At 39.7% G+C, this 19,486-nt stretch overlaps 1 pseudogene; it reads left to right on the top strand.

Annotated features, from left to right (window-relative positions):
• Positions 1-2,471: 2,471 nt before the first annotated feature.
• On the top strand, positions 2,472-7,001 carry LOC100773609 (annotated as a pseudogene).
• Positions 7,002-19,486: the final 12,485 nt, after the last annotated feature.

A 19,486-nucleotide genomic window follows, 5' to 3' on the forward strand; every position in this document is an offset into this window, starting at 1 on the left:
AATATCATTGTCAACGCTCTCCATTGAGTAGATACAGGGAGCACTGCACAAGAGGATGCAGACAAAACACTGCACAAGAGGATGAGTGCTCTGAAATGTTGACTCCTGGACACAATATTGCACTCATGAACTCATGGCAGTTGTGGTTATCTCTACAAGTTTTGTACAAGATCAAGCCAGCCAGCATTTTAGCATAAATAAGATTGGAGCTCCTGAGGCACTACCCCTTACAAAGTTTCTGTTGAATTTTCCTATTTTTCTGGAGGAAGGAGAATCTTTCTTTGGGTGTGTGGGAGGCTACTAGCAATTAGTAGGTTATACATACTTCAGTAGGTGATACAACATCCATACACACAAGGTAGCAATTAGCTGGACTTAGTGATTTATTAAAAAATAAGATTACAAGAAGTTGGAAGAGGAATCCATGTGAGCAATCTGAAAGGAGTTGGAGGAAGTAAATAGGGATGAGTGTAATCATATATATGTGTATATATATATATATATATATATATATATCAAAGAATAACTAAACTTAATCTTAAAGTTCCACACAATGTTGTTAGATAGATCATGTGCTTTCAGCTGATGTATAACAGTGAGAAAGCTGTGTTTCCAGTCTAGATAACTCAATACTCATTTCCTTCAGAAACAAAATACACTATAGCATTATAAACTATCAAAGCAAACAAATCTTCCTCTCTAAACACATTTTGAGAAACAAAATAACTTAGGTCTGTTATCACAACTGTGTTAGACTTGTAACACTGTTAGGAAAAGTGTTCTCCCAGCCCCTAAAACAAGATCTTGCCTATTTACCCTTTGGTGCATGGGTGGGGGATGAACAACTCAAAGACCTCACAGGTGGCAATGGTGGCCCATGCGATAAAGTCACCAGAAGTAATTACTGTGGTGAGCTGCTGACAAAAGAGCTGTTGTGAAAGAGGAGGTGACTACATGCAGTGATGGTCTTGTTGGAAGAGCTGCTATATACTGTGACCCACAGAACTAGATCCCAGACTCTGCAAACACAGAAAAGAGTGAGAAGAGATTGAAGATTTCAGTCAAATTAATCACAACCATGGGAAGAGAATTTTGCTTGCAAGAATTAATTACCCACATACTCTTCCAACTAAGGGGTAAATACACATCTTCTGTTCACTTAATTGATGAAATACTTCCTTGTGTATGCTCCTTCTTGGATAAAAATTTGTAACTATTTGCTAATAATTACTCAGAGTTTCATGAAAGATTATGATTTTGGCTTAGCTTCAGATACTGAAATTTAATATAACAGAAGATTATATTATTTTATTTCCTTAAAGCCATCCAAGTTATGATCTTGTTTTAAGATGCCGAACCAGCTTGCAAAGAATTATGACAACTGCTACAACCAGAAGACACAAGAACAGTACACAAACATGTGGTTTCTGGTAGAAACCAGATGAAAGGATTATTAGAGGCATTAAACTAGAAGCAGGAGAAAGAAAATTGAGAAAATGAGAACAGAGTAAGAAGGATGAGCTATAAGGAAAAAACTAGATGAATAAGAAGATATCAAGGAGTTCATGTGTCTGTTCCAGTCACCTCCACTCCAGCAAAGAGGACAGGTAAAGCTGCTATGCTTGTCCTTGCTCTACTATCTCTGCCACTTTAGCTTTGCAATTTGTCTCCCTATTAAAAATTGAGGCCATTTTCTGGTATGTTGCAGTTTAGGGAAAGGAAGTATTATAAAATACTTCCTGATGGGAGATGGCATTTTGTAAATATATTTCTCTTACTGGTTGATTAATAAAGCACTGTTGGTGAATAGGGAAGCAAGACAGGTTGGTCTAGAAGATGAGGAGGATTCTGGGAAGTGTAGGCCCAGAGAGACGGGATGTAGACCGCAATGGAGTAAGAGGCCCAGACCTATTCCAGGGTAAGATAAGGCCACGTGGAAATACTTAGATTTACAGAAATGTGTTAGTAATTAAGACAAAGCTAGTTAATAAGAAGCCCTAGTCAATGGCCAACAGATTTATAATTAATATAGTGCCTCGTGTGTAATTTGGGAGCTGAAGTGGCCTGCTGGACCTAGGTAACTACCGGGAAAGAGTACTGGAAACAAAAAACGTGATAATCTACCCCACACTCAATCCCTCTCCCTTCCCAGTTCCTCCATATCTGCCCCTCGCCCTGCAGCATCCCACACCCCAAACAAAAAAAAACATCCCCCCAAAATTAATTCAAAACAAAACAAAACCCACCTTGCTCTTGCATCTTTTCCATCTCTCCCACACCTCTTCATTCATCCTAGAGGCACCAGGAGCAGCGGTTATACACTTTTGCTCACTCAGCACCATCCACAATGCTCATTGCAATGAGACACTGGTCTGGCTCAAGACCTCTGTCCTCTGGCAGACCATCATCACTGGACTGTCACTGAAACTCTTCTTGGGCATCCATCTGTTTCCCTGAGTTATGGGGATCCTATGGCTATTGCTCTACAGGACCAATCGAGTGCCACATATTGGTCTGTGGCCCTACCGCAGCCAGAGTCTGTGTTCATGTCTGTGGTTCCTGATGTCATCGAAGGCCATGCCAATGCCAGGGTCTTGGACTTCCACTTGGGGCCATATTGGTGTCCAAGGGCCATTCTGCCATTGGGACCATGCTGATTTGCATGGTCTACTCTGCCACATCTGAGCCTGGGGTGGTGCTGAGGACCGTGTCTGGGCCTATGGTTCTACTACAGTCTGGGTCTGTGTTGATGTCCATAGCCCATGTTGTCACCAAAAGTTCACAAGGATGCCTGGTCACTAGACCACAACCTGTGGCCATGTTGGTGTTCAAGAGTCATGCTTCCGCAGGGGCCATGTAGATCTGAGTGGCCTGTGCTACCACACAGGGCCATGGTGTAGTCTAAGCTCAGGCTGCTACTGAGGGCCACATCAGGGTTCATGACCCTACAGCATCCAGGGACTGAGTTGATGTCAGTGGCTGCTGTTACCACTAAAAGCTGTGTGAATACCTGGGATCTGCTCAGCCATCAAAGACCAAGTTGGTGCCTGAGGGACATGCTGCCACTGGGACCATACTGATGTGGGTGACCTGCTTTGCCACCAAGGTCATGATGATGTTTGGGAACAAGGTGCTGCTGAGGGCCATGTCTGGGTCTATGGTCCCCGGTGCAACTGGGGTCTGTGTTGATGTTCATGATCCATGTTACCACAGGGAGCCAAGGAACCATGCCTGTTGAAATCTGCAGCTGCCCAGCCCTTCACAGGCCCTGGGACAGCTGGTCCTGCCCCTAACTGGACACCGCAAAACAAGAGTTGTCCCCACCTCTCATAGGAGAGCTGGCCCCAATGGCATGGACCTAGGAAAGCTGGCTCTACCCCTCACCACAGGTGGGTGGTCCTACTGTCCCAGACTGACTAGCTTAGCCACCACCCATATTCACATCTTGGGTTGGCACACACTAACATGTATCCTGTCTATCACCTGCTGGAGAGCATTTTCTGTTTTGATATTTGGTTTTGCATTATTGTTTAAAGAGGAGAATCTTACACACACACACACACACACACACACACACACACACACACCATACACAGATGCCTTGGATCTTGCCTCTGGACACTATGTACACTATACAACTTTATAAAAGCAACACAATCTCCAAACATGCCACCTAGGGTACTGTGTTATCTAATTGCTCATCTAAATAGATTGCAGGGTCTTTCTTGTTCTAAATAATCTGAAATTAAGGGGGTGGGGAGACATTTGCTGGACTTTCTTTAGAATTCTACAAAACCTTTTAGAACCCTTCTAAATAATAGATGATCCAAATAATAGCCTCTACAGAGCGCCAATAAGTGCAGAACAAGGGAGGCTGCCCTAGCTTTCATTCACTATACTTTTGTTGTTGTTGTACCCTGAAGATACTGCTGCCAGGCCTTGACAGCTGCAGAAGGCGCCTTTGTGGAGTCCTATACATGGGACAGTTCTACAGCACATTTCACATGTAGCTCTCCCTGAGAACAGACACACTAAATGCTAACTGATGACGCTAAATTAGGTTACAGTATTAAAAAAGACTTCTTGGAATTTAAGAGATGGCATAGTTTATGCTTTCAAGAACAACACTAATATCAAAACCAAAAGACCAGAAAACTCTATTAAGGGGAGAAGGGGCAAAACTACTTCAAGTATTTAAGTATCTTTTTCATTAGGAAAGACACTATTGTAGCCAACAAGGATTTTGCAACTCCTTATTGCCCTTGTACATACAAATTGCATTTGTACATACAAATCACTGAAGTGTCTATCTTTTACAGCTAGTTTCAAATGTAATATTGAAAGGGAAGCAAATGTTTCATTAGGGCTCTATAAATGTTTGACAGGTGAGCATTTATATGTATGAGGCATCTAATAATGTAGTCATCTTACTAAGTCAATGTTGGACTTCAAAGTTTAACATGTGAAGTGGAAACTGATTTTCAAAAGTCAAAGGCCCTTTTTTAAAAAGTAAGGGAAGGAAGAATCATCTATTTTTCATTGATTGTACTAAAAATTGAAGCTAGTAAAATAGAAATACTTTTCTCTTCCAACTGTAGGGAGAGCTTTGCAGAAAGGACGGTTGGGTAACAGAATACCCGTGTAATGTCCCAGTTCCTTTGATTGATAATACTATTGCCACTGACTTCAATTATTTATCAATTTTGATGCAGTTGAATTTTTCTGTTTTTCTATTACCAACACAGAACATAGCACCATTTTTTACCTTTAAATAAACTATTTAAAATATCTTGTAACTAGGGCAAATAACACAGAAAGAGTCAAAGTAGCCACCATCCATAGGTAATAAATTAATCAATTTTGTGTTTGCTTATTTTTCCCAGTTTCAGTCATATATTTTCCCTCCTTGGATATCCTTTTAAGATACTACACCAGTCTCTACTTTCAGAGTTCATGAGTATATTGATCTGGGCCTTTAAGAAGTGATTACATCATGGTTTCTCTTCTTTCATGACTGTACTAATGCCATCAATGGGGTACATCAGTTATTATAGGATTGAGCTCATGATACAGGGATGTGTTCAGCTTCCTTCTCCTCTCCCCTTCCATGCTGTTTCCCATCCTCCTCTTCTCTTCACTCCTCTCTCTCCTTCTGACAGACTTCAATTCTACCATAACAAGATGTAATTTGAATGAGAAGTGCCTCCCAGAAGCTCATGTGTTTGAACACCTGATCATCAGTTGGTGGTGCTATTTGGGACAGCCATGGAACCACTGGGAGATGGAGCCTTAATGGATAAAGTGTATCACTGGAAGTGAGCTTTTAGAGTTTGTAGTCTCTCTCTACTTTCAATATAAGGACACAAATGTCATCATCCATCTTTCCACTCTTTCTGCCTTGCTTTTCCTGACTTTAGTCATGCTTTCCCTGCCAGAATAGACTGTATCCCTCTGGAAACATAAGCCAAATTAAACCCATTATGCCTTTAAGTTGTTTTATTTTTTTATCAGCATTTTATCACAGCAGCAGTAACTAACACAATGATGTACCAAGAAGCACCTAACTGATGTGTGTAGCTTCCCAGTCTCCGAACTATGGGAAATAAGCTTCTATTTTTTTTTTTTTTTGGTTTCTCCAGGCAATGCTATTCTATTGCAGAACAAAACAGATAGGGACATCTGCCTTAGGAGTAGCAGTCACTGTCCTAGAATTAACATTGATTATAACGGCACATATTTTATATGTTTATTGTGTGTTTCCTATAATCTACAACTTAATTTTTCCTCTTCTCAACATTTATATAAGCTCACAGCTGTATAAATATTACACCCATTCTTCTGCACCATTCTATCTTGGTTAAAAATTAAGTCTTTATGATTGATTACATGATACCAATGATGATGTAAGTGGCAGGATACAAGATTGACTCAAAAAAAATCTGTAGCCATACTATATACAGATAATACTTTTGTGGAGACATCTTACTTATCGCTTCTCTTACCCTCCAGCCACTACACTTTCCCCCCAAATTAAAAAAAATTGTGATTATTTCCCCCCAGAATGTGGAGGATCCACATCTGCTTCTGCAAGATCAGACTGTGATTCTCAAAGGACCCATTCCAATGTCCAAGAACACTTTGGGCTTCCCGTGATAGAAGGACATGGTGGGATCCGTCATGAACCCCAGTGAGGTCTTCTACTCCATTGCTGGAAGACTGTCCCTGCTCAGCTCCACATCTAAATACAAAGTGACAGTGGCTGACGTACACAGGCAACTGTCACCACCCGAATGCCTAAATGCCTCGCTCTTGGGAGGTGTGCTCAGAAGAGCAAATCCAAAAACGGAGGCCGGTCCTTGAGGGAGAAGTTGGACAAAATTGGGTTGAACCTTCCAGCTGGGAGACAGAAAGCTGCCCACGTCACTCTGCTCACGTCTCTTGTGGAAGGCGAGGTCGTCCACCTGGCACGGGACTTTGACAATGTGTGTGAGGCTGAGTTTCCCAGTAAAGCAGTGGCTGACTATTTAACCAGATCGCGTCTTGGGGGACGAAATGAGATGGCCACGAGGAAGAACATGCTGCTAGCAGCACAGCAAGTGTGCAAAGAATTCACAGACCTTCTCCATCAAGACCGAACACCCAACGGGAACAACAGGCCCACTCCGGTCTTGGAGACGAACATACAGAACTGCCTGTCTCATTTCAGCCTGATAACTCACGGCTTTGGCAGCCAGGCCATCTGTGCAGCTGTATCTGCAATGCAGAATTATATCAAGGAGGCTTTCATAATAATTGACAAGTCCTGTATGAACCCCGGACACCAGAGTCCTACTGATTCCAACAAGACCATGGAGAAGATGGAAAAGCACCGGAAAGAAAGTGGAGTGCGTGGAGGCTGGAGCTGGAAGGGAGAAGACCGAAGCCCCTCCACTGGGGCACCCTGGACCTGCCTAGTTGGAGTCTTTCTGATTGTTCTCTTTGACCCTGGAAAACTATCCTGAAGCAATTTGGTCTGGTTCATTAAAACATTTATTATTTTTGAAAAAAAAAAAAAAAGAAATCAAAGAAACACCACCATTTACAATTGCCACAAACAACATAAAATACCTTGGGGTTAACACTAACCAAAAAAGTGAAAGACCTGTACCATAAGAATTTTGATTCTCTAAAGAAAGAAATTAAAGAAGATATCAGAAAATGGAAAGATCTCCCAAGATCTTGGATAGGTAGGATCAACATAGTAAAAATGGCAATATTGCCAAAAAGCAATCTACAGATTCAATGCAATCCCCATCAAAATCCCAACACAATTCTTCACAGACCTTGAAAGAACAATTCTCAACTTTATATGGATAAACAAATGACCCAGGATAGCCAAAACAACCCTGTACAATAAAGGAACTTCTGGAGGCATCACCATCCCTGACTTCAAGCTCTATTACAGAGCTATAGTCCTGAAAACAGCTTGGTATTGACACAAAAATTAGACAGATAGACCAAGGGAATAGAATTGAAAACCCCGATATTAACCCACATGCCTAGGAACACTTGATTTTACAAAGAAGCTAGATTTATATGATGGAATAAAGAAAGCATCTTCAACAAATGGTGCTAGCATAACTGGATTCGGACATGTAGACTGCAAATACATCCAAGCCTATTGCCATGCACAAAACATAAGTCCAAATGTATCAAAGACTTCAACATAAATCCACCCACACTGAACCTATTAGAAGACAAAGTGGGAAATACCCTTGAATTAATTGGTACAGGGGACAGCTTCCTGAACATTACATCAGTAGCACAGAAACTGAGATCAACAATTGATAAGGGGGACCTCCTGAAACTGAGAATCTTCTGTAAGGTAAGGAAAAGTCAGTAAGACAAAATAGCAGCCCACAACTGGGAAAAGATATTCACCAACCCCACATCTGACAGAGGGCTAAGCTCCAAAATATACAAAGAACTCAAGAAGCTAGTCTCCAAAACACCAAACAATCCAATTAAAAAGTGGGGAACAGGGCCTGGAGATATGGCTCAGGGGTTAAGAGCACTGACTGTTCTTCCAGAGGTTTTGAGTTCAATTCAAAGCAACCACATGGTGGCTCACAACCATCTGTAATGTGATCTGGTGTCCTCTTCTGGCACCACTGTATACATGATAAATAAATAAATTTTAAAACAGTGGGGAACAGAACTAAATAGACAATTCTCAATAGAGGAATCTAAAATGGCTGAAAGACACATAAGAAAGTGGGCAACATCCTTAGCCATCAGGGAAATGCAAATCAAAACAACTCTGAGATACCATCTTACTCCTGTTAGGATGGCTAAAATAAAAAACACCAATGATAGTTTATGCTGGAGAGAATGAGGAGAAAGGGGAACAATCCTCCACTGCTGGTGGAAGTTCAAACTTGTACAGCCACTTTGGAAATCAGTATGGCGATTCCTCAGGAAAATGGGAATCAATCTACACAAGATCCAGCAATTCCACTCTTAGGCATATACCCAAAAGATGCACAATCATAGAACCAGGACATCTGTTCAATGATGTTCATAGCAGCACTATTTGTAATAGCCAGAACCTGGAAGCAACCTAGATGCCCCTCAACTGAAGAATGGATAGAGAAAATGTGGTACATTTACACAATGGAGTACTACTCAGCAGAAAAAAAAAAAACAATGGAATCTTGAAATTTGCAGGAAAATGGATGGAACTAGAAGAAACCATCCTGAGTGAGGTAACCCAGTCACAAAAAGAGAAACATGGTGGACTTTAGACCTAGATTAAGGGAATATGAGCCTACAATCCACACTGCCAGAGAAGCTAGTAAACAAGGACGACCCTAAGAGAGACATACATGGTCCCCTGGAGAAGGGGAAAGGGACAAGATCTCCTGAGCAAATTGGGAGCATAGGAGGCAGGGGAGAGGGAGCTAAGAGAATGAGAAAGGGAGAAGAGGAGGGGAGAGGAGAACATGAGGGAGCAGAAACGTTGAGTTGGAGGAAGAATAGAAGAAAACAAGAAATGAGATACCATAATAGAGGGAGACATTTTAGGTTTACAGAGAAATCAGGCACTAGGGAAAGATCTGGAGATCTACAAAGATGACACCAACTAACAATCTAAGCAACAGAGGAGAGGCTACCTTAAATGACCTCCCCTGATAATGAGATTGATGACTGTCTTATATGCCATCTTATTGCCTTCATCCAGTAGCTGGTGAAAGTAGAAGCAGACACCCACAACTAATCACTGAACTGGAATCCAGTTGCAGAGATGAATGAGTGATGGGCAAAGGGGTCCAGAACAAGCTGGTGAAACCCACAGAAATAGCTGACCTGAACAGCAAGGTGCTCTTGGTCCCCAGACTGATAGCTGGGATACCAGCATGGGACTGATCCAGACCTCAGAAACGTTGAGTTTCAGTGAGGAGACCTTGAAATCTACGGGATCTCCTGTAATAGTTAAGTAGTTATCACTAGCATAGGTGTGGACTTTGGGAGCCCAATCCACATAGAGGGATACTCCCTGAGCCAAGACACATGGGAGTGGGCCTAGGCCCTATCCCAAAGGATATGATAGACTTTGATGACCCCCTATGGAAGGCTTCACCCTCCCTGGGAGCAGAAAGTGTATATGATAGGTAGGGTATTAGTGGTGGGGGGTGTTAGGGGCGGAGAGGAGGGAGTGGGAACTGGGATTGACATGTGTGTGAAGTTCATTGATTTCTTTTTTTTTAAAAATCTTTTAGTGGAGTATATTTGGTCTTCCTGCATCACCACTATGTTAGGTTCCACAGCTAGCTTTTATACTACTGTCAGAAAACACACGCTGGTAGCTGTTTTGGTGATGTTGGTGTTACTGCCTACATTGATTAATTCATAAAGGCTGCAATATTCTAAGCCAGCCATTTAAGAAGCATTCGATAAGCTGAACTTTTCATCACTTATTTGAGTGCGATATTATGTTCATGTATTACTTCTGTTTTTTACATTTAGTGTGTATGTGTATACCATGACATGCGTGTGGAGGTTAGAGGACAACTTGTAGTGCTCAGCTCTGTGCTTCTACCATATGAGTTCCAAAGCTTGGACTCAGTCCATCAGCATTGGTGTGGGAGTGCCCTGACCTGGTGAGCCATCTCATCCTCCTGTTAAGTTTTTGGTTTTTGTTAGAAAGTCAAACAAATATTTGATTTCTTGTTTCTATTTACTAACATTTTCACTGGCAAGTGGGAGCCACTTTACGTTTTACCTTACCTATGGAAATGCAAAACATTTTTGATAATATTTTAAACTTAATATTTTGATCATATTTTAAACTCTAGATCTGAATTCAGGTACTTTCTAAGAATTATCCTGGGTTATTGTAATAGTATATAATATTTAGAAAACACAATGTACAGGCTGGGTGTATATGTAAGTCAGTGGTATACTGATGTGTATCTTGCATAAGGCCTTCAAACTACAAAAGATGTAAATCAATAAAAAAAAACACAATAAGGAATATAGGAGTGTAAGTGTGGGTATCTAACTATTTCTACATTCTTGACTTGGTTTGTTATCATTACAATTATGACACTTCAGGGCAGGCTCTTGCACCTTCTTTTTGAAGAATCTCTTGAAAGGACTCAGCCATCTTGGCTTTATTCAAGAACCCAAGGATCATTGTCAGTGAGCATGGCAGAGGAGCAGGAGGTGAGCTTTTCGAGTCCAATCCACCAGGAAGCAAGACACTGATGGGTGAATCTCAGATAGGTAAAGCTCTGAGGGCTTCAGTTCCAGAATGTCTCTTGCTACTGCCGTACCTTTAAATGTTTGCTGCTGCCATTTTTCTCTGGTTATCTGGCATGGTATAAATGGGTGTGAGAGATCCCCACTGCCTTTAATGAAGTGTAATCATCTCATGGAAATATCCTGTTCTACTGGGCAACTTTACCTGTGGATTATTAATAAGATGATTTCTTCTTAAGCTGCACTGCTTAACTGGAGTGATGATTTTTTACAATAATAGTGTTAGTGTAAACAGAATTTTGGTGATTAAATGTTTTTTTAACAAATGTAGTCAGGGATTATGATAGAAGTTAGTTAAGTGGAAAAAGTACTCTAGCTGAAGTCAGGATATTATGTTGCCCCCTTCCCTTTGCCCCGATAAAGCAGGGGCTGCAGAGGATAGAAAATAAGAACAAAGTGTCACCCAGCCAGGACTTATGAGTTTCTTTTGAGGATCTGTATAGACTATGGTTTAGGTTAATGATTAAGGAAAACAATCAAGTCCCAGGAGTTAGTCCAAGTTCTTTTTGATATTGGGAGATATGTTCACCAGTTTCAGTGTGCATTGTAGCTAAAACAAAGCATTAAACTTCATGTAACTTGAAAACAAAGAATTGGATGGTTAGTTAATTGGACTGGATGCTAAAATATGAAAAGTAAAACTAGTAACCTGTTTTTCTGGCAATTATAAAATCTATTGCCTATGTAAATGTTTATGGTTGAAAGGCTCTGATCTACAAGAAGTCTAAAAGATAAATGTTTAACTCTATATGGGTTCTTGGGGATAATTGTTTTTCACCTGTAATATGTAAAATATTTAAGCATACAACAAACATAAGAAACATGTTGCTTTTTACTTTATTCATTGTAATCATTCACTTAAAAATAGAATGTAACCACCTTGTAATTTTTATATTGCTTGAAAGATTTCGCTGGACTATATAAAGTGTAAGGGAAAAATAATGAAAGCAGAAGGAAGACATCAAGAAGCAGTGGAGAAGGAAGGCATCAGAAAAGAGAGAGAATGGAAAGATCAGGGGAAAGAACAAAACAGAAAAAGAATAGAGTTGAACAAGTAACAGAGAGAATAAAATGAAGAAGCTTTTATCCCCCACAAAAGAAGTCCATGTGTTTCTTCTTACAAACTCGCATCTTGTTCCTAATCACTCTGATCTACAAAGGGCTAGATCCTCTGTAGATCAACTTATGGTTTCATGAAAAAAGCATCCTAATCTTCTTTTATGATTTTACTGACTTTGTAAACAACTTTGGGATAAGTATCACTTGTGTGTTAATTATGAAAGCTTGGCCTTAGCATAGCATTTTTTCTAACAAGCTCTTATAACTTAATTAACTTCTTTCTATTAATCTATGTTCTATCATGTGACTCAGTCGCCTTTCCTCTGGCTAATATTCTAAATTGTTCCATCCAGTTGACCTTTCTTGGGCACCTAGATTCATCCCTTTGACTTCCTCTGTCTCTACCGGAAGTCCCATCTCTACCTCTTGCCTAGCTATTGGCTGTTCAGCTTTTTATTACATCAATCACAGCAATACATCTTCACATGTGTACAAATATCCCACAACATATCTTATACTTTATTAAAATAAATGAACTTCAAAGGAAGAAAAACCTGATGACCTACCCCAGAACAAGTGAATAACACATGTAAAAGTAAAATTTGCTCAAACTGAGACAAAAATTAAGTTCTCCTTAGTCAGCAAAGGCCCTGTAGTGGATCACCAGCTAGTCAAGTAGCATCAGGACCCCTCTCTGAGTGGACGAATAACTCCCTACTTGGGACAAACCACATAAATTATGTGAATTCCTTACTGGCTGAACCCTTAGAGCACTAAAAAATGACCAGTCTCAATGAAGACTACCTCAGCCTTTGTCCAGTTCCACTTTAAGATCCATAAAAGCCCATCTTTACAAGACAACACTGTGATGTAATGTCCCCATCTTGTAACCACTCCTACTCTCAGGATTTCTTTCTGTCTTTCCCTCAGTGACTCTATATTCCCTCTGCTTACTTCTTGTTTGAGTTTCCTTACTTTTGGGGTCTGAAACAAGACCTAAGAGGTCACACTGCCTCAATATGACTTTGTTGGTTTGAATATCTAGGACATAACTCCTTCCTTTAGTTAAGCCCACAAGAGCCAAAGAACCCACATCAAAATCAGTATTGTTAAAATTACAAAGCAGAAGTGGCTCTATGGCTTATTTGGCTAAAGTGCCTGTCTCATAAAATTACAAAGCAGGAAAAACTTGGGACATTGTTTCACTGCATAGACCAGGCTACCCTTGCATTTGTTGTCCTCCTACCTTAGCTTTCTGAGTCCCAAGATTACAAGCATATACTTTCACGACCAGCTTAGAAAAGCAGTTTTTTATGTTGGGCTAGCCAGATGATGGGGAGAACACTGAGTAATTGTGACTGCTCAAATAAGACAGCAAACATGGTAAATGGGTGAACCAAGGCTGCATAGGAAGCAAAGTCTATCTAGCTTTCCTTCCTTTCCTAGAGGTAAGAGTCAGAGACATGCTTTTCCACTAGGCCAAGTAAAGGACAACACAAACTGATAAATATTAAAGAGAAAGCTAAGAGGACAGGGTGATTGACAACCGGAGGACAGGCAGATACAATTTGTATTCAGCCACAACAACCTTGTCGCATCAAGAATGTGAAATATAGCCTGGCTTCCTGGAATCTTCAAAGAACACTAGTAGAAGGGTTCTCCTTTTGCGGTCTTTAAATTCAATGTTTCCAAAGTATGATGATCATTTAAAATAAATTAGAGTTTGAGTTTCTAGTCAATGGAGCCAAGGACAAGAAACCTGTCACATCTCTGTCACACATCACTAGCAACTCTGTTACTTTGCAGTTGATAGCACCAGCCTTCCATTTGAAGGTCAACATCACTGCTAAGGATGAAAATACACTGCTTTCCCTAAACTGAGCTTAGAAAGGCAAAAATTGGACCCGATTACCACATATGCATAGATTTTGGATCCTGAGAGAAATCTTGGATTGAGTAAGTTTTACCCTGAGTTATGTAGGTAAGGAAGCAAAGTCCTACAAAAGCCAAGTCATTTGTTAGGGACACACTTTAAGTGAGTGGGATCTGCTGCTTTTTCTGTTTTCTTATCATGAGGGTGCATGAACATCCACAACCCAAGGAGATGACAGGTTTGTTTCACTATACATAATTAAGGCTTAATGAGATTTAATTACTTATAATTACCAAACTAGAGACTGAATACAGTATATTCTACTCTGCATGCTTGAGTACAAATTTGAAAGGTCAGTGAAGTCAGTAATTAGAATGCAGAGGCTTGAGTACATAGTAATTGCACTGTAGTCACCAAGACTGCTGATGAGGTTTGCACAGAGCATCACTCATTTATCAGAGGTGCTGAAGCTTTCCAAGTCTATATAAAGACTGGTAGGAAGTAAGCTCTATAGACAAAAAATAATTGTCATCTAATTTCTTGGTAATTTCATTTAAATAATATATGCTACTATTTATTGAGTCCTGCCATGGATCAAAAAGAATGCTAACTGCTTTGCAAATTACTATACTTGATCTTTTAAATAGCTCATCAGATGTTCGTATTCCTATTTTATAGATGAACCTGAGGTTTAAGTGATTATGTGACATTAGGGTTGGCCACTGATTTCCGAGTCTATACTATCAATCTCTGTACTATGTAGACTAAGTGGATTCTTCCTATTGTATTTCCCCTATGTAAAATTCTGACAGAGATCATCCAGTTTATCCTCTTAAAGACTGAAGAATTTTCTAGAACTCCACATTCCCCTGGAAAGTTCTAAGACTAGATTTCTTCAAAACAACATCTGACCAAAGATATTACTTAATCATTTGGCTTGTACTCTTATTTTTAAGAAACATTCATGATTATTATTTTGAATTGTATATGTGTGTGTGTGTGTGTGTCTGTGTTTGGGTATGTGTGGATGAGTGCATTGTGTTATTTCTTAGTTCATGTTCCATACAATAAAATTTGAAGTGAGACCCCTTACACAAAAGTGGAAAAATGCTTTCAAAATAAATAAATCTACTAGGATGTTTTGTGAGCATTTTGTTCAGAATGTCTGTCAATTTGTCATAAATTTAGATCCCAGTTAAATGGGTAATGTGCAATGGTTGCCCATAAAATGTAAACATGTTGTAGATACTCTAAAACTACAAACTTAAACATGCTCTTCTCAGCCTTTTGGATAAGATCAAGTGCAGAAATAGTTGTTATGTGATCTGAAACAGAATAATATAGCATTTTTGAGAAATCACACCATGGCCTGACTTTCCCTGAGGAACTAAAATAGACTTGTGTGTAATCAGTCAAAGTTAAAAGTCTTTCGCATGTTCTCAGGTTTGACTTGGAAATTCACTTCACTTTCTACACAGTAGAGCTGATTTCTCTACTTGGGTTAAACTAGGAAACTCTGACCTACTGAGTTCTTTTAACTTAGTCTGGTCACTAGTGTTTGTCCTTTTCCATCTTGAAGAATACAAACACACTTCAATGTGATAACAAAGAGATTTGAGTTAACAACTGTACATTGTGGCCTAAAATGTATGATTGTGTGCAATTATCTGGGGATTGAACCCACAGCTTTACACAAGCCAGGCAAGTACTCTATCAGTGAGCTACAATGTCAGCTCTCTTTTTAGTATTATTTTAGTGAGAATTATGGAAGTCCTTGAAACATGAGATCTTCTTGCCTGAACTTCTTCTATATCTGGCATTATAGACATGTGTTACCATGCCTAGTTCTTGCCATAATTGTGTGTGTGTGTGTGTGTGTGTGTGTGTGTGTGTGTGTGTTCATATGCATGCATGCTGGAGATAGAATCCAGTGTCTCTTGATTACTTGACATCAAACTCATTCTGAACTATTGTATCAATCTCCAGAATGGTTTTATATTTAGGTAGCATGATTAGGACATAGTGGAACACTAGTAAGTGGAGAATTCATATTGAATTGGGAAATGTTTTAGAAAAGCCTTCCATGAAGAAGTAACATATGAATCACTATTGAACAGAGATATTGATTGTTCAGGTATGTAAAGTAGAGGAAACAGATGTGCCATACACAGAAGACAAATGCTCCAAGGAAAGAACTTAAAATGGTGCAAGAGGACCAAATTTATGTGGTAAGGTTAGGAACCAAATTATAGAGAACATTAAATGAAATGATAGTATCAGGTGAATACAGTATTTTCTCTGTATTCCTAAGTAATATGCTTAATTTATCTTCCAAATGTGTGAATGGTCAGCTGTGAAAATAGTGTAACCATGGTTAGCAAGTGAGAGACAGGTTGCTTATAATTTGATCTTAAGATGATATCCTAAAGATAACTGCACAAGTACATGAGGAAGCTTGCTGTGGGCATGGAAATATTATACCTTAAATGGATATATTAAGTCACTTTCCATTTAACTGACAACATACCAGAGGCTGGTTGCCCCTAAAACTGTTTAAGTTCTAAGTTTTGGAAGCTGAAAGCCTGTGATTGAGTGGTCCTCTAAGCTTCTTTTCTGGCAATAGTCTAAGGGCATCTTGTTGGGAGAATATGTGGAAGAGATCACAAGCTGGAAACAGAAAGCTACTGAATAGGGAGTGTTCCACCTCTGCTATAACAACTACTATTCTGTGAACCAACTCACTTCATGCAAACTTCATTAACTCATTCAAAGGTCAATAACCCGAATGAACCAGTAATCCCCCCTCCCCACTTCTTAAAAGATTTCACAAGTGCTCAACATCACCACACTGAAAATCAAGTTCCTAACACAGGAAACCTTGGAGGACACTCAGACCATATCCAAACCATAACAACAAAACTTTGATTATGTGAGTCTAAACTTAGCAAGTTGTACAATTATCATCTTAGGCAAGTTAGCAGTGAGTATTGTCATAGGTCATGAGAACTCACTGCTGTTGTTTCTCAGTCACACAAGCTGATAATGATTAACTTAGTGACTTAAAATCACTCACTGTGAGATTATCTCACCATTCTGGAGACCAGACATCCTAAAGTGAGTCCCCAAGACTATGTTCAGCCAGGAAGGTCTAAGGAATAATAAATCCCTGCCTTTGGTTCATGGCTCTTCTTCTGTCCCCTTCCCCCATCAAAGCCAGCTGTGTCTGGTTGAGACTGTATTGTTGCATCACTGCAGTATCCTCTCCCACATCTCTCCCTACAACCCTATCAAAAGGAAACTTCAAAATTACATTGAACATATAACAACATATTTAGCGCCTATTATGGTTAAGGTTATTTGCCAATTTGATGAAATTTCCTGGGAGAAAAGCCTCAGGCTATCCTTGGGGAGGATCGTGTGTTTACATAAATAGTGGTGGGAAGACTCACCCCCAGGGTGTGACACCATCCCGCGACTGAGACCCCCAACTGTCCAAGTGGAGAAACAGAACTGAGCTGCAGCATGTATTCTTGCAGCTCTGCTCTCCTACTGTGAATGGGCTCTTCGACTGCCTCAGCTTCCTTGCCATGATGTATCATGGATGACAATAACCCTTTCCTTGTAACTGGAGAGACTGTGTTTGCAGAGGATTGGAGTTTGGTTCTTAGCATCCATGAGGAGTGGCTTACAACTCCCTGTAACTCTGGCTCCAGAAGTTCTGTCACCTCTAGCCACTGTGGGCACTCACACACACATGTGAACATGCCCCAACAGGTACAAATAATAAAAATAATCTTCTTAAGTGAGTTATTATAAAGTTTGGTCTATGTGACTCCAGATGCTATGCTGACCATAATGTGGCATGCTGGAGCTGAAGACATAAAGGTGTGGACATAAAACCTGACAGCTGAAGAGCCGGCTGTGCACGTTCAAGAGTCTCAAAAGATCTGAGATGCACATGTGCTGAGGGCAGAGAAGAGAGATGTCACAGTTGAAGAAGTCAGGCAGAGGCCCACCTTCCATTGCTGTTTTTTTTTTTATGATTTTGATGATGTCTATCCTCCTTGCAAGGGCCATTTGCTTTATAGTTCTATCAGCTCAACTGACACAGTCCTCTAGGTCACTTTGATATGTATTAAATAACTGTTTTATCTTGGTCATTTAATGAATTACTTAGCTATCCTGTGGCCTGCTCAAAGTGACACGAGTAATTAACCAAGTGTAACATCCATAAATACAATTTTGCTACATAGCAAAAACTTGAGGGGGGACTTGAATATGAATAGACTTTATTCTGATGGCCAGCTTGGATAAAAGTTCTTTTAGCTTCATTTTGGCTCCTTGCATATTCTTTCACTAAATTTTATAGGCAGTGCAGGATCTGTTTTCTTTCTCCATTCCTTTGACTCATGCTGAATATTTTAATTCTCTCACTTTGTGCCAAATAGCACATTCCTTATGTTAAATTCATTCAGTGAGTACTAGAGCATGCTAAATATATATAATTAGTCTTACTAAAAGCCTGAAAGCTAGCTGTCTAGTCTTCTATTTAACTCGACATGTGATGAGCATATTGTAAATGCAAACTGAGCTCCCAGTATGCCTTGCTGCTGCTCGGTACAGATCCATAGTGTAATTCTACAGTGTACTTTCATGATCCAACAAAAGAAAACTCACCCAGGAGAGAGCAGGTTATTATCTTTGGTCTGAAATGTGAATGACTGAAATGCAAATATTCCTATGTTTAAATTGTAATAAATGCCTTCCATTTGGTGAGGTTCTTTTTGCCACACTGATCATATATGCATTAATTAAATACATGTAAAACTCTGGAAACAACACTTGGCACAAACCAAGGCTATATTTGCTTTTGTTGTTACTGCTTCTATAAACTTTTAAAATATGGCATTATAGCTTGTCACTTCATTGAAAAGGTTTTCCATGTGTCAAAAGATGGATGGAGACAGTTGACTGCCAAGTTTGAGTTCTCTTATTCTATATTTTATTTAGGGTTGAAGACACTGTTGTGTTTTCAGAATACAAGAGTCATGAGTTTTCTAACTATGCTTTCAATCTATCAAAGCAGGATATGTAAAGAATAGATTTTTTTTTACAAATGAATTATTAGAAATACTGTTGTATATTTTATGGAAGTAGTGAACAAAAATGGAGTTGGAGAGCAGCCACTAAACAATGTTTGCAGAACTAAAGAGTGCGTGCAGTGGGGCTCTAGTTCAAACACTACAAACTCTTGTTCTAAAGTGACAGGGTGCTTCCTAATTGCACCAGATGTCCTGTGTGATCCATCTCTGTCATCATAGAACGGGAAGCTTGTGCTGCCAGGAATGTCTGTGACCCTTGGCAGGGAGTGTGATAATGGATTAGTACTACATGTAATATTTTAATGGAGCAAAAATCATCATCCATAAGTGGTTAAAATTGTCCACATGGCATCAGACAGTGCCAGATAATGAACAAAAGATTCATTTTGAAAATACTAATTGTTTATTCCTTAATTTTGTCTGTTTCATGCTTTTGAAATGTATACAAATGTACTCTGCAAACAACAACAACAACAAAGTATTGAATCTGTGACATATTTGGGGTTGTTGAGTACAATGTTTGTCCCAGCCCTTTGAATCTAAATTTCTAAGTGAGTTTGACTCTGGCTCCAAGCTGACAAGCCTTGGGGGGTTCTCCCTTCCAACCCTATTGTTTCAAAATGTGAGGATGGGGTTCTAGAGAGGTTGCAAG

The sequence above is a fragment of the Cricetulus griseus genome, chromosome 2 (assembly GCF_003668045.3).
Source record: "Cricetulus griseus strain 17A/GY chromosome 2, alternate assembly CriGri-PICRH-1.0, whole genome shotgun sequence".
In the NCBI taxonomy this organism is placed as follows: domain Eukaryota; kingdom Metazoa; phylum Chordata; class Mammalia; order Rodentia; family Cricetidae; genus Cricetulus; species Cricetulus griseus.